Source organism: Vicugna pacos, chromosome 2 (assembly GCF_048564905.1).
Source record: "Vicugna pacos chromosome 2, VicPac4, whole genome shotgun sequence".
In the NCBI taxonomy this organism is placed as follows: Eukaryota; Metazoa; Chordata; class Mammalia; order Artiodactyla; family Camelidae; genus Vicugna; species Vicugna pacos.
The window spans coordinates 59,044,894-59,059,247 of NC_132988.1; the positions used below are offsets into that span (position 1 = coordinate 59,044,894).

The 14,354-nt window shown below is 33.4% G+C and overlaps 1 protein-coding gene and 1 long non-coding RNA gene across 9 annotated transcripts in view; one reads left to right on the forward strand and one right to left on the reverse strand.

Annotated features, from left to right (window-relative positions):
• Window positions 1-14,354, forward strand: part of SNCA (synuclein alpha) — a 113,937-nt gene that overhangs the window by 90,812 nt on the left and 8,771 nt on the right. The gene's annotated exons all lie outside the window — the stretch shown is intronic.
• Window positions 1-14,354, reverse strand: part of LOC140686450 (uncharacterized) — a 266,956-nt gene that overhangs the window by 15,568 nt on the left and 237,034 nt on the right. For 3 of the 5 annotated variants that reach the window (XR_012060282.1, XR_012060281.1, XR_012060284.1), the window contains exon 6: window positions 12,008-12,233. The exons of the other annotated variants lie outside the window; for them this stretch is intronic. This is a non-coding gene — a long non-coding RNA (uncharacterized lncRNA). Of the gene's footprint in view, window positions 1-12,007; window positions 12,234-14,354 lie in introns of those variants that run through there. 5 annotated transcript variants of the gene reach the window in all.

Consider the following 14,354-nt stretch of genomic DNA (forward strand, 5'->3'; position numbering starts at 1 on the left):
GATGAAATGGCTGACTCCTTCAGAGCTCAATAGAAGAGTATATCTTTATCGGACTGACCCACTTTCCCTTTGATGTCTTATTCAGTCACCACCCAAGGGGCTGATCGTCAAGAATCCTATCCATGCAAACTTAAATAGTAAGCAAAAATACATATGTATAAATGTATATAATAATATTTATTAATAGAAGAGGATTAATCTTTGGACATGAAAACTGAAAATAGTTTATTCTCAGACTTCCTGTTGTGTATTACAATTTGCAACTAGGTCTATATCCAAGTAACATGAGAAAAGCTGGCAGTTGTTGCTCTGCTGTGAAGTCTTATTAGGTGAGTCAGCTAATTACATGCCACTTTAATAAATGTGGCCGTCACTGAGCTACTTGTTATGTTTACCAACGAGAATGAAGATTTATGATAAAATACTCTTTGCTATATAATGACAATTTCTTCTGAAAATGATTTCACACTGATTCCTGAATTTTAGACCAATAAATAGATCAATTATTTTGTAATTTATGGCTGAATGTATTTAAAACTAGGGATACTAATAAATAGCATCCAAAATAACCCAAAAATAGATTTAATGTTTTAGCTTTTCTCTCTCTTCTCCCAAACCTTTTAAAAACAAACTAGTTTTCATTTCATTGGTTCCCTTTCTCTGTCTCTCTGTTTCTGTCTGTCTGTGTCTCTGTCTCTCTCTCTCTCAGGTGATTGCCAAGCCTAAAGAAACAGTTAGAAAGGCAACAGGCACAAAAATGAGTAATATGCTAATAGACGATCCAAAGTAGAGCATGAACAGCTTCTAAATACGTATTATATCAGTGTAAGACTAGTTCTCTAAAAGTATTATTTCATTAAAATATAATTACATTTTTAACCTGAAAAGATTTCTTTGTAGGTATGAACCATGTACAGTATGTGTTTACTATATGACTTACGGTTTTCATCAGTTTGACTATTCCCAGGTGATCCAAGATGGTTGGTGACGTAGTAATTTGCAAATTGCTGAGACAAAATCCGAATAGGAGTGTAACACAGCTAATGAAGGAGTAGGTCACTTGGCCAGTAAAAAAGCCTAGTAGATAACCAATAGCCACATCTTCACTCAGCCTTGTTGCTAGGTTTTGCTTTTTGGTGGTGTATGCAATTTATGATGAAAATTATATGTTGTAGGTGCACTTTTTAATTAGGAGATTCATGATGGTCTCAGGACTTGATCCCAGACATAATTGGTGGTCTAGTGTTTTGTGTGTATGTTTGTATATGTTTTCCTACGTCCTAGAGCATGTCTTATACAAGTGTGTAGTAAATGTTGATAAAAAAGGTTATGGACTAAGACATCTAAAACACAACAGGAGACTATGTTACCAAATCTTGCAAATTTTTTTTGGAAAAGTTAGTTCAACAAAATCTAACATACAGGTACATTGAAATAACAGTGCAAAAAATTTCAAAATCCTGTTATTATAGACTTTTCTCTACAACTGCAACTAGGCCTGTCATTCTTTAATTCTTGCCAATGCCTTGTCCTTCCACTTACTCATTCTCTTTACATGTATCTCACTACACATGTAATGTTGCAACTCTTTGCCCTTTGTCTACAATTATTGCCTTGAAAGGAACAGATTAGTCCAATGGGCTTCAACCACAAGGCCCCTAGAGGCAGACAGTCACTAAGGCTGGTCCTGCCATTTTGCTGCATTATTAAGGGTACAGAGTGTTGAATGGACCAGGTCCACTGGTCATTTTAATTCTGCCCTAGTTCTAAACCATAACTGTACTTTATCCAAAAGTAAAAATTGAATTTTAATTTAACCCTACATATTTGGAAAAAGAGATGGGGATTCATTAACTTCTCTTCAGCATGATTTATTATACTTTGGTGTTGTTTACACCAAAACATGCCAATTTTCATGGTTTTTCATGTCATTGCATTTAATTACTAGAATGAATCTAAACACTCTTTATAGTTTGTAAAAATATGATCATTACATTATTTTTATATTTATTTTCTATACATAATGTTAAGATAAAATATAGTGGTATTTCTGAACTACATATGCTATTATGGTTTTAAAGATTAACATTGTCCAAAGTATTTTTAATTCAATTTCTTTTCTTTATAAAATTTCTTAGCTGTTTTAAAAAATTGAAATTAATCTGATTTTGAGTTAGATGTCCTTTGCTCCCCACCCCAAATAACATTATTAGAACACTAAGAATTGACAACAAAAATTGAATATATTTTAACCTTACTTTTGTACAAGATTCTCATATTGCCCAATTCAGTTTTTCAGTTTTTCAATAAAATAAATACTTCTCTTAGTGAAATATACTACCTATGCATTTATCATGTACTCCCCCTCTTAAGATGGAGAGTATATGATATACACATTTTTAAAAGTCTGTGCTACATTTATTTAAACAGTTCTCAGCCAGGTCTCTTATCAAAAACACTGAATGAATGCTGAGTTCAATCTATTTTCCCCTCTTAAGTTAGAGTTCTTTATTTAGTTTCTTTCTTTAGTTTTGGGGTTACTATATCTCTCCTCCATCCCCATTATTTGAGCTGTTGAATTATTTGCAGTTAACTCACATTGTTCCAGAATGCACCAAAATATCTTGCAGTGTAAAAGCAGTGGGAAAGAGTTCTTCTGTTAGTTTGACTGTGAGAGATCGATGCTAGGTAATGGATGAAGCCATATTGTTAGAAGTATCACCATGTATTTCTTCTCAAAGCCTCTAGAAAACCCTGATGATGTGCCAACAATATTTTACGTACATCAAAATTGAAGACTTTATAAAAAAAAACTGATGTATTCACACTGACAGCAAGTACATTGGTATGCCCTGCACCAAGTTACATCAGAGTTTAGAAACAGTTGGTGAGGTTTAGTAGTGGTTTTTAAGGAGCATACTAAATCAGGCATTCACAGCGTCTTAGAAACCTGCATTTTTAACAAGGACCCCAGATGATTGTAAATTTTGCTTAAGAGTGTGGTTTGGGGAAGCAACTTTATCTCCTTTGTATGTTAGATTAAATACACAATGAAATTAAATATGTCATGCAACTGAACAAAAATAACTTTTATACACAATATTCATATAGCTAAGGATAGTGTAGTTTGAAACATGAAGCCAAATGCACTAGTATGTATATAATCATTGTCATAATGATCAATATGCTAACTGAAAGTTACATAACAATATGAAACATTAATGACAAATCTAAACATAAGCATAGTTAATGAAATTTGAGTTGCCATCTGAGTCAGAGTTTGATCAAGGAACCAGATGAGACTCTGTTTTCCAAATATGTAAGTTTTTAAGACAGGGAATTATCCCCTTACACAGTCAATAGAAAGACTGTGGGAGGTACTGAGTCGGGGAGCTGCCATCAACTTGCTCAGGTTGTAACTGTAAGTTGAGTGGCTCCCATACCCCTGTCCGGAAGGGAGCCAGATGGTCAGCTGTGTCTCTCTCCCCAAGTCGATATGCTTCCCAGCCCCCCTTGGCTAGTTCCCTACTCCCTCACTTTCCTTTTTTTGGAACTGTACTTCCCAGGAAAGCATTTAGCAGTTAAGCCTCATCTTATTTTCTGTTTTATAGAGAACTTCAGCTAAGACAAGCATCAGCTGGTAATTGATTATATATTAGCTGTTTGACAAGTTTGTTTAAAAAGAACTTGAGTTAGTGTTTTAGGGGAGAAGAGGCCAGTTACAGCCATTTCTTTTTTTTTTTTTTTGAGGTATAGTTTACTTGCAATGTTGTGTTAGTTTCTAGTGTACAATATAGTGAATCAGTTATAGATATAAATATATATATATTCTTTTTTGTATTATTATAAGCTATTGAATATAGTTCCCTGTGCTATACAGTAGGACCTTGTTGTTTATCTGTTTTATAATTAGTAGTTTGTATCTGGTTATCCCAAATTCATAATTTATCCCTCCCCAACCCCCTTTCCCCTTTGATAACCATAAGTTTTTTTAATATGCCTGAGTCTCTTTCTGTTTTGCAAATAAGTTCATTCGCATCATTTTTTTTAAGATTCCACATATAAGTGATATCATGTGACATTTGTCTTTTTCTGTATGGCTTACTTTACACAATATGATATTCTTAGTCTAGCCATGTTGCTGCAAATGGCATTATTTCATTCTTTTTAATGGCTGAGTAGTATTCCATTATATGTATATACACTACATTTTCTTTATCCAATCATGTCAATGGACATTTAGGTTGCTTCTACGTGTTGGTTTATTGTAAATAGTACTGCTATGAACATTGGTTGTGCACTGATCTTTTTGATTAGAGTTTTCTCCAGATATATGCTCAGGAGTGGAACTGCTGGATCATAGGGTAACTCTTATTTTTAGTTTTTTAAGGAATCTCCCTATTGTTTTCATAATGGCTACACCAAATTATGTTCCCACCAACAGTATAGGAGGGTTCCTTTTTCTCCACATCCTCTCTAGCATTTATGGTTTGTGGACTTTTTAATGATGGCCATTCTGACTGGTGTCAGGTGATACCTCATTGTGGTTGTGATTTGCATTTCTCTGATAATTAGCAGTATTGAGCATCTTCTTATATGCCTGTTGGCCATCTGTATGTCTGCACTGGAGAAATGTCTGTTTAGGTCTTCTCCCCTTTTTTTTTTTTTTGATTGGATTGTTTGTTTCTTTGTTATTGAGTTTTATGAGCTGTTTGTATATTTTGGAAATTAAACTCTCAGTGATAGCAATTTCTGCTCCGCGCAGCTTCTAATAAGTAAGTCTGTACTTTCCTTATTTGCAGTGGAGGGCCATTCCATTGTAATATTTTGATGATCATTTTTATTTTCATGGGTCATATACAGAGATAAAATACTAAACTTACACGATATCATTGTCCTTAAAGCAATCCCATCAATAAAAGGAGACCAGAGATATTCTAGAAATAGTGCCTATTAGAGAGAGAAAAAAGGTCTTCTTTTACTGTATCTACGTATTTTACCCTATGGAACCTACAGATCACGGGTTCTCTTCCTAAACATGCAGGTATATATCAGAAGCGAGAGTTTTTTTCTTCTATTTTACTACCCAAATGTATTCTGACTTAATACATCATTATAATGAAAACTTTGGAACAAAATATTTTTTTCAAAGGCGTTCAATATTTATTACATTGATATTTTTCTTTTCGTTGTGGTAAAAATTAATAGAAGCTGCATTTCATATTGTCAAATATGATTGTTTTGCAAACAAGCCCTTAATATCCATAAGACACAAATTTTCAGTGTTCCTTTTTGTAACATTCAGTGCATAATTAGGCACAGTTCTAAATTGGAGTTGAAATTTATTGATCTTGGTAGATGACTTTTTTAGAGATAGTTTTATAAAACAGTAAATGTATATGTATAGAGATAAAATTCTAACTGGTGATTATCTGAAATGTTTGGTATTCTCTCTTGGAATAGCTGCCAAATATTTTAGTATGTTTAAAATCTATTAATATTATGGGGTTGACACATTTAGATTATATAATCATATTCAGAAAAACATTAGAGTTAGAGAATAGCTACTGAAATGAATATATACACTTCTAAAAACTTGTAATTAAAAAATTACCAACATGTGTAGGGGTGGAAAAATGTTCCCTTCTTCTGTTTTAGGTTCTATGGCTGGTCTAATAACTAAATTGACATAGGACAGATTACCAGGAGAAAGACATTTAATTTTGTACATACAGGATCCCCACCAAGATATGAGATTCAAAGACAACCAGGCAATTGAGGTTTATATACCATCCTGAGCATCCAGTGAATTACCTTCCTCCCCTTGAAGAAGCAACAAGCAGATGTTTGATAATCACATGTTTGTTTTACCATTCAATCTATAAGCCCAGTTTGAGTCCTGTGGGCAGCCCACTGAGAATATTTCTAGCTGTCAGGGCCAAAGCATCTTTTGCAATGTGAATGTCTCTGATGTCACTGGGTGCTCAGGTAAATTTTCTAAGTGGTATGAAGACTATCCATACATGAACAATTACAGTGATTTCTGGGAAGTTTATATCAAGTTGTTCACATTTAGTTTGCAGGGCTTCATGAAAAGGATAGTTTTGTTTGTTTGTTTTATTGAAGTACCATCAGTTACAATGTATCAATTTCTGGTGTACAGCACAAAGTCCCAGCCATGCATATACATACATATATTCATTTTCATATTCTTTTTCATTAGAGGTTATTACAAGATATTGAACATAGTTCCCTGTGCTATACAGAAGAAACTTTTTTAAATCTATGTTTATATATAATGGCTAGCATTTGTAAATCTCAAACTCCCAAATTTATCCTTTCCTACCCCCTTTCCCTGGTAACCATAAGATTGTTTACTAAGTCTGTGAGTCTATTTCTGTTTTGTAGATAAGTTCATAGTGTCCTTTTTCCTTTAGATTCCACATATGAATGATACCATATGGTATTTTGCTTTCTCTTTCTGGCTTACTTCACTTAGAATGATGATCTTTAGGTCATCCATGTTACTGCAAATGGCATTATTTTATTCTTTTTTAGGGCTGAGTAGTATTCCATTGTATAAACATACCACAGCTTCTTTATGTAGTCATCTGTTGATGGACATTTAGGTTGTTTCCATGTCTTGGTTTATTGTAAATAATGCTGCTATGAACATTGGGGTGCATGTACCTTTTTGAATTAGAGTTCCCTCCAGATATATACCCAGAAGTGGGATTGCTGGATCATATGGTAACTCTATTTGTAGTTTTTTGAGGAGTCTCCATACTGTTTTCCATAACGGCTGCACCAAACTACATTCCCACCAACAATGTAGGAGGGTTCCCTTTTCTCCACACCCTCTCCAGCATTTATTATTCACGGACTTTTTAATGATGGCCATTCTGACTGGTGTGAGGTGATAACTCATTGTAGTTTTAATTTGCATTTCTCTGATGATTAGCAATATAGAGCAATTTTTCATGTTCCTACTGGCCATTTGTATATCTTCATTGGAGAATTGCTTGTTTAGGTCTTCTACGCATTTTTGGACTGGGTTATTTGTTTTGTTGTTATTAACTTGTATGAGCTGTTCATATATTCTGGAAATTAAGCCTTTGTCAGTTGCATCATTTGCAAATATTTTCTCCCATTCTATAGATTGCAGTTTTGTTTTGTTTATTGTTTCCTTTGCTGTGGAAAAGCTTATAAGTTTAATTAGGTCCCATTTGTTTATTTTTGCTCTCACTTCTATTGCCTGAGTAGACTCCCCTAAGAAAAAGGCTAAGATTTACATCAGAGAATGTTTTGCCTATGTTTTCTTCTAGGAGGTTTATTGTGTCTTGTCTTGTATTTAAGTCTTTAAGCCATTTTGAGTTCATTTCTGTGTGTGGAGTGAGGGAATGTTCTAACTTCATTGATTTACATTGCTGCTGTCCAGTTTTTCAACACCACTTGCTGAAGAGATTGTCTTTTCTCCATTGTATATTCTTGTCTCCTTTGTCGAAGATTAATTGACCTTAGGTCTGTGGGTTTATTTCTGGGCTCTCTATTCTGTTCCATTGATTCATATGTCTGTTTTTATGCCAATACCATGCTGTTTTCATTATGTAACTATGTAGTATTGTCTGACGTTTGGGAGGGTTATTCTCTCAGCTTCATTCTTTTTTTTTCAATATTGCTTTGATAATTCTGGGTCTTTTGTGGTTCCATGTAAATTTTAGGATTATTTGTTCTAGTTCTATGAAAAATCTCCTGGGTAATTTGATAGGGATTGCAATAAATCTATAGATCACCTTGGGCAGTATGGCCATTTTAACGATATTGATTCTTCCAATCCAAGAGCACAGAATATCTTTCCATTTCTTTAAGTCATATTTAATTTCCTTAATCAATGTTTTGTAATTCTCCATGGATAAGTATTTCACTTCCTTGGTCAGATTTATTCCTAAGTATTTTATTGTTTGGGATGTAACTTTAAAAGGGATTGTTTCTTTACTTTCTTTTCCTGCTAATTCATTGTTAGTGTAAAGAAATGCAACTGATTTCTGTATATTAATCTTGTATCCTGCTACCTTGCTGAATTATTTTATCAGTTCTAGTAGTTTTTGGAACTTTTAGGGTTTTCTATATATAGTATCATGTCATCTACATATAGTGACAGTTTTACCTCTTCTCTTCCATTATGGATCCCTTTTATTTCTTTTTTTTCTTGCCTGATTGCTCTGTCTACAACTTTCAAAACTATGTTGAATAGAAGTGGTGAGAGTGGACATCTTTGTCTTGTTCCAGATTTTAGTGGGAAGGCTTTCAGTTTTTCACTGTTGAGTATGATGCTGGCTGTAGGTTTGTCATAAATAGCTTTTATTATGTTGAGATATGTTCCCTCTATATCCACTTTGGTAAGTTTTTATCAAATGCTTTTCTGCATCTGTTGAGATGATCATATGTTTTTTGTCCTTTCTTTTGTTGTTGTGGTGCATCACATTGATTGATTTGCCTATGTTGAACCATCTTTGTGCCCCTGAGATGACTCCAACTTGATCATAGTGTATGATCTTTTTTATGTGCTGTTGGATTCTGTTTGATAGTATTTTGTTGAGGATTTTTGCATCTTTGTTCATCAGTAATATTGACCTATAATTCTCTTTTTTTGGTAGTGTCTTTGTCTGGTTTTGGTGTCAGGGCAATGGTGGCTTCATAGAATGAGTTTGGGATTACTCCCTCCTTTGCATTCTTTTGGAAGAGTTTGAGAAGGACTGGTATGAATTCTTCTTTGTATATTTGATAGAATTCCCCATTGAAGCCATCTTGTCCTGGACTTTTGTTTGCAGGGAGGTTTTTTATTGCTAATTCTATTTCATTTCTATTGATCAGTCTGTTTAAGTGGTCTGTTTCTTGATTCAGTCTTGGTAGGCTGCATGTTTCAAGAAACTTGTCCATTTCTTCAGGTTGTCCAATTTGTTTCCATATAGTTGTTCATAGTATTCTCTCTCTTTTTTTTTTAATTTCTGCAGTATTGGTTGTAATTTCTCCCTTTTCCTTTCTTATTGTTTATTTGTATTCTCTCTTTTCTTCTTGGTAAGCCTGTCCAGAGGTTTGTCAATTTTGTTTACTCTTTCAAAAAAGCAGCTCTTGGTTTGATTGATTTTTCTATTTTTTTTAATCTCTATTTTATTTATTTTCTCCCTGTTCTTTATTATTTCCTCCTTCTGTTGACATTTGGTTTTGTTTGCTCTTCTTTTTCTAATTCTTTTAGGTGATAGGTTAGGTTGTTTACCTGAGATTGTTCTTCTATTTTGAGGAAGGCCTGTATCTCTATAAACTTCTTCTCTCTTAGGACTGCTTTTGCTGCATCCCATAGATTTTTTGTGGTTGTGTTTTCATTGTCCTTTATCTCAAAGTATTTTTTAATTTCTTTGATTTCATCATTGACTCATTGATTTTTTTTTATTAGCATGTTGTTTAATCTCCATGCTGTCATTTTTTTTTTCTCCTTTCTTTTTCTGTGGTTGATGTCTTGTTTCATGGCATTGTGGTCACAAAAGATGCTTGAAATAATTTCTGTCCTCTTAAATTTGTTGAGTCTTCTTTTGTGCCCATGTACATGATCTGTCCTAGAGAATGTCCCATGCACACTTGAAAAGAATGTATATTCTGTTTTTTAGGGGTTTAATTTCCTAAAAAATATCAACCAAGTCCAGCTGTTCTATTGTACATTTAGTTTCTCCTTTGCTTTATTGATATTGTGTCTGGAAGATCTGTCCAGTGATGTTAATGGGATGTTTAAGTCTCCTACTATGATTGTGTTCCTATCAGTTTCTCCCTGTATGTCTGTTAGTATTTGCTTTATATATTTAGGCACTTCTATATTGGGTGCATATATGTTACTGAGAGTAATATCCTCATCTTGTATTGTTCCTTAAATCATTATATAGTGTCCTTCTTTCTCTTTATGGCCTTTGTTTTAAAATCTATTTTGTCTGATATGAGTATTGTTACCCCTGCTTTCATGTCTTTTCTATTTGCATGAAATATTTTTCCCTCCTCTCACTTTCAATCTGTGTGTCCTTCACCATAAAGTGGGTCTCTTGAAGGTAGCATATTGTAGGTTCTTGTTTTATTATCCAGTCTGCCACTCTCTGTCTTTATTGGAGCATTTAGTCCATTGGCATTTAGAGTAATTATTGATAGATGTGTGTTTATTGTCATTTTGAACTTAGTTTTCCAGTTGGTTTGATATTTCTTCTTTGTTCCTTTCTTTTTCTTTTTGTGGTTTGATAATTTTCTTTTGTATTATCTTGGTTTCTTTTTGGGGTTTATGCTTTTGACTTGTGGTTACTTTGTTTTTCAAGTATTTTAACCCATTACTATATCTTTTTGCTTTAAACTGATAGTCACATAAGCTCAAACTCATCCTAAAAAGAATGAAAAGAAAAAAAGAAGAAAATCAATATTTTCTTGCTCCTCTATCCCACCTTTAATGATTTTGATGTCCTTTTTCACATCTTCATGTTTATTCTGTTGCAACTCATTGTAGTTATCACCTTTCCAATTATGGTTTTCTCCTTTCTATAGCATCCTGCTTCTTTTCTGTTTAGGGTAGACATTTCAATATTTCTTTTGGCATAGGTTTAGTGTTGCTAAATTCTTTAAGTTTTTGCTTGTCTGTGAAATTCTTTACCTCTCCTTCTATTCTAAAGGATAGCCTTACCAGATAATGTATCCTAGGTTGCAGCTTTTTATCATTCAGAACTTTGACTATATCTTGCCACTCCCTTCTGGCCTGAAGTGTATGTGTGGAGAAATCAGCTGAAAGTCTTATTGGGGTTCCCTTGTAACTAACTCTGTTTTTCTCTTGCGGCCTTCAGAATCATTTCTTTATCTTGAACTTTGGCCATGTTGATTATAATATGTCTTGGTGTAGGTCTGTTTGGGTTCTTCTTGTTGGGGACCCTCTGTGCTTCCTGTACTTGAATATCTGTTTCTTTAGGTTTGGAAAGTTTTCAGTCATGATTTCTTCAATACCTTTTTGATCCCCTTTGCTTTTTCTTCTCCTTCTGGGACCCCTACTAGCATAGGTTGGCATGCTTTATATTATCCCACTGGTCCCTTATATTGCTTTCATTGGTTTTTATTTGCTATTTTGTCTGTTCTGATTGGGTGGCTTCTGTTATCCTCTCTTCTAAGTCACTTATTCATTGCTCTGTATTGTCTAGTCTGCTTTTGACTGCCTTTAGCTCAGCTTTTATCTCAGACTTTGAGTTTTCTGTTTTTAATTGGCTCCTCTTTATAGTTTCAATTTCCCTTTTAAAATATTCTATGTCTCTGTTCATAGTTTCTTTTCGTTTTTGAAGTCATGATCCAGTGGACTATTGAGGTCTAATTCATTGATCATTCTTTCAGGGGATTTCTCTTACTCCTTTAGTTGGAAGTAGTTCCTCTGCTTCTTCATTTTACTTATATCTCTCTTGCACTATGGCTTATGGAATATCAGTTACCTACTGTGATCTTGAAGGGTTTTTTTTTTTAATGAGGATGCATTCCTGTGTAGACTGTGCACCTCTAATAATTTTGTCTTAAGGTCTGTTTTTAGTATGGATGGTTGCTATGTCTTTCTTACATGTGTGTTGACTGTTATCTCTTTGATTAGGGGTATAGATGGTGTTGTGGTGACCAGAGCCTGCCCTGGTTGTTCTGTGGTTGTCACAGCCCTGACAGGGGCCAGGTCTGTTCCCCTTTTGTTGAAATGGAGGCTTCCAAACCTGTTTCCGAGCTGCAGTTCATAGTAGTCATGGTTGGAACACTTTAAATACTCTGTTGACTCTGCTCTTGTCCTAGCTTTAGCCACAGGAATGTCAGTGCACTGCTCTGGTGTCCCCCAGGTTACCTGCCCTCATAGCAGTAAGTACCAGTGCAGTTCCACTGACTTCTGGCGATCCAGGTGTGCAACCCAGAAGAATCAACAAAATTTCAAACAAAAAGTCATAAAAATTGTTAACCACATTAGTCCATTCAGTCTCATATAATTAATTCTTATTGATCTTTTGTTAGGAGTTTTATGGAGCCATCAGTTTCTCGATTAGATTTATGCAAATTCTCACTTAGTTCAGTGGTATGTTCTGAAAGTTATCAAAAACCTATACTTGTTAGGGTCCTTTCTATGGGTCTGCTTGAAGATGAAGCACTTTTACAGGAACACTTTTGCAAAAGCATCAGAGTAAAACAGTTACTGTCTGTTAGTGACAAAAGAAAAAGTCATAGTTAAAGATCTAAAGAGAGTTCATTATAATGCAGTTAACAAGGAAATTTGATTATTTAGGTAATAACTGGAATTATAAATGAAAACACTACCTATCAGATATTTAGAAATTTTATACAATTTCTGGAACACATATCACTAACAAATATTCAGACAAATACAACATAAAGCATGTTTAGTATTATTTCTTGCCTGACAATGCTTATTCATGTAATTTAATATCAAATAAGCTTAATTCATTTAACATATCACTTTCTTTTTTTAATAAGGAGAGAGAATAAATCTTTTAAGATGTTCCAGGGACCCTCTTAAAAATCCCAGTTATTTCAAGGGCAAAATAGAATTTGATTTTGTGGATTCAAATAGGATCGTAGGTCATTGTGATACAATACTTAGTTATCCCTTTAACCAAACTTTGGAGGCAAATACAGAAAGTTACATAATTGTTTTAAAAAAAAAAGAAATCAACTCTCCTTTTCTAATAGAGAAGATTCAATTTTCTTAAGTAATCAAAGACCTGATAAAGACAACATGAAGCACAATAAATTATTTTGATAAAACACAGAATCTTTATTTTCTAGGCAGATTACTTAAAAGGGCAAAGAAAAACTTTTCAGTCTTATCAAGAGCAGATCACTAGTCTAAGAAAACCTTGTTCTTTTAGCAGATGAAAGAAAATTTTTATTTTTACACATATACTATTGATATTAAAGCTTATTTTTTAAAGACAAAGTGAATTTATTCAATTTTAGGTAGCCCAACTACATAAGGCGAAATTTTCTTTCCTTCTCTACCTCACTTCCTCCTCAACTTCTATATCCATTTAGTTTGTTTTTTAATTTTCCACTTTCCCATTCTGAAATAATCATTACTTTAGGACAACTTTAGTCTTTTCCCTTTAATAAACACAGCATATCTCATACCTTTTCTTAGCCAAAAACACATATTATTTCTTTGTATATAGAGTTTCTTTCTCTTATTTCTAGTCTAGTAGTTTTAATTATATTTATTAATTAGAATCCTTAACTCTTGGACTTTCATTTCTAGTGAAAACTGAGTAAGCAATTGTGGACTGTCACACCAGCATTCTGTAGATTGGCAAATTTAGGAATCCATTTCATAATTTCTAGACACATACACTTTGTCATAGTACAATTTTTTTTAACGTGGCAGAAAACATGTTACTGACAGATCCAAATATCTTTAGTTTCTCTGTAATAAGAAGCCTACAATCAATAATTAATGTTTCTGTATTTTATCTTACTTGGAAATGACCTTAATGAATTTCCATCATTTAACTTAACATAGTAAAACTGTAAATCACCAGATTTAGAAAACTTTTTAAGTAGACATATCGTAAAACATAATTATTTTTGAAAAGCTCACTTAAGAGATTTATCTCCCGTATATTTAATTCACTTGTTCTTAACAATTTAGAGTACTCATAAAATTTCATGCAACACTAAAGCAGCTAGTCATCATCTTAAGTTATTTTTCTTTCTGACAAATTTTGTAACAGAGATAACATGAGCTTATTTGACCATTAGTAAACCTAAGTAGAACAGATTATATTTATTGCTGGTAACTCTAAACACATACCTGTTTTAATTAAACCAACAAACTTAAACTAGTTTTTATTTACCAAAGATTACCCCAGATCACATGAATTTGAAAAGCATTTGATTTAATGTCTATTATATTTCTGAGCTTAAAAATATTTAAATTGATAAGCATGTATTTTTTTAAGGCATTTAATCAAAGCCAGTTTTTTTTTTTAATAAACTAATTTTGGCAATACCATCCAGAGGTAGAAACATATCACATATGCATAGCATACATCCATAGACATACAGAAACACAAACAGGGACCCTGCAGTTTCTATTCCAAAATTTTAGCCAAGACTTGGTACAATAATACAAAACTCACTAGTTCATAAATAACAGTTGAATCTAAATTGTGTCTCTGGATTATGGAACAAGTTAATTTTACTCACTTAAATGGCTAAAGCTTTTTACTAATTTTTGTGAAGAAGACTTTTAGGTTTGTATTTGTCCTTAGCAAGTAATCTTATGGAATCTGAGGATTACATTTTGG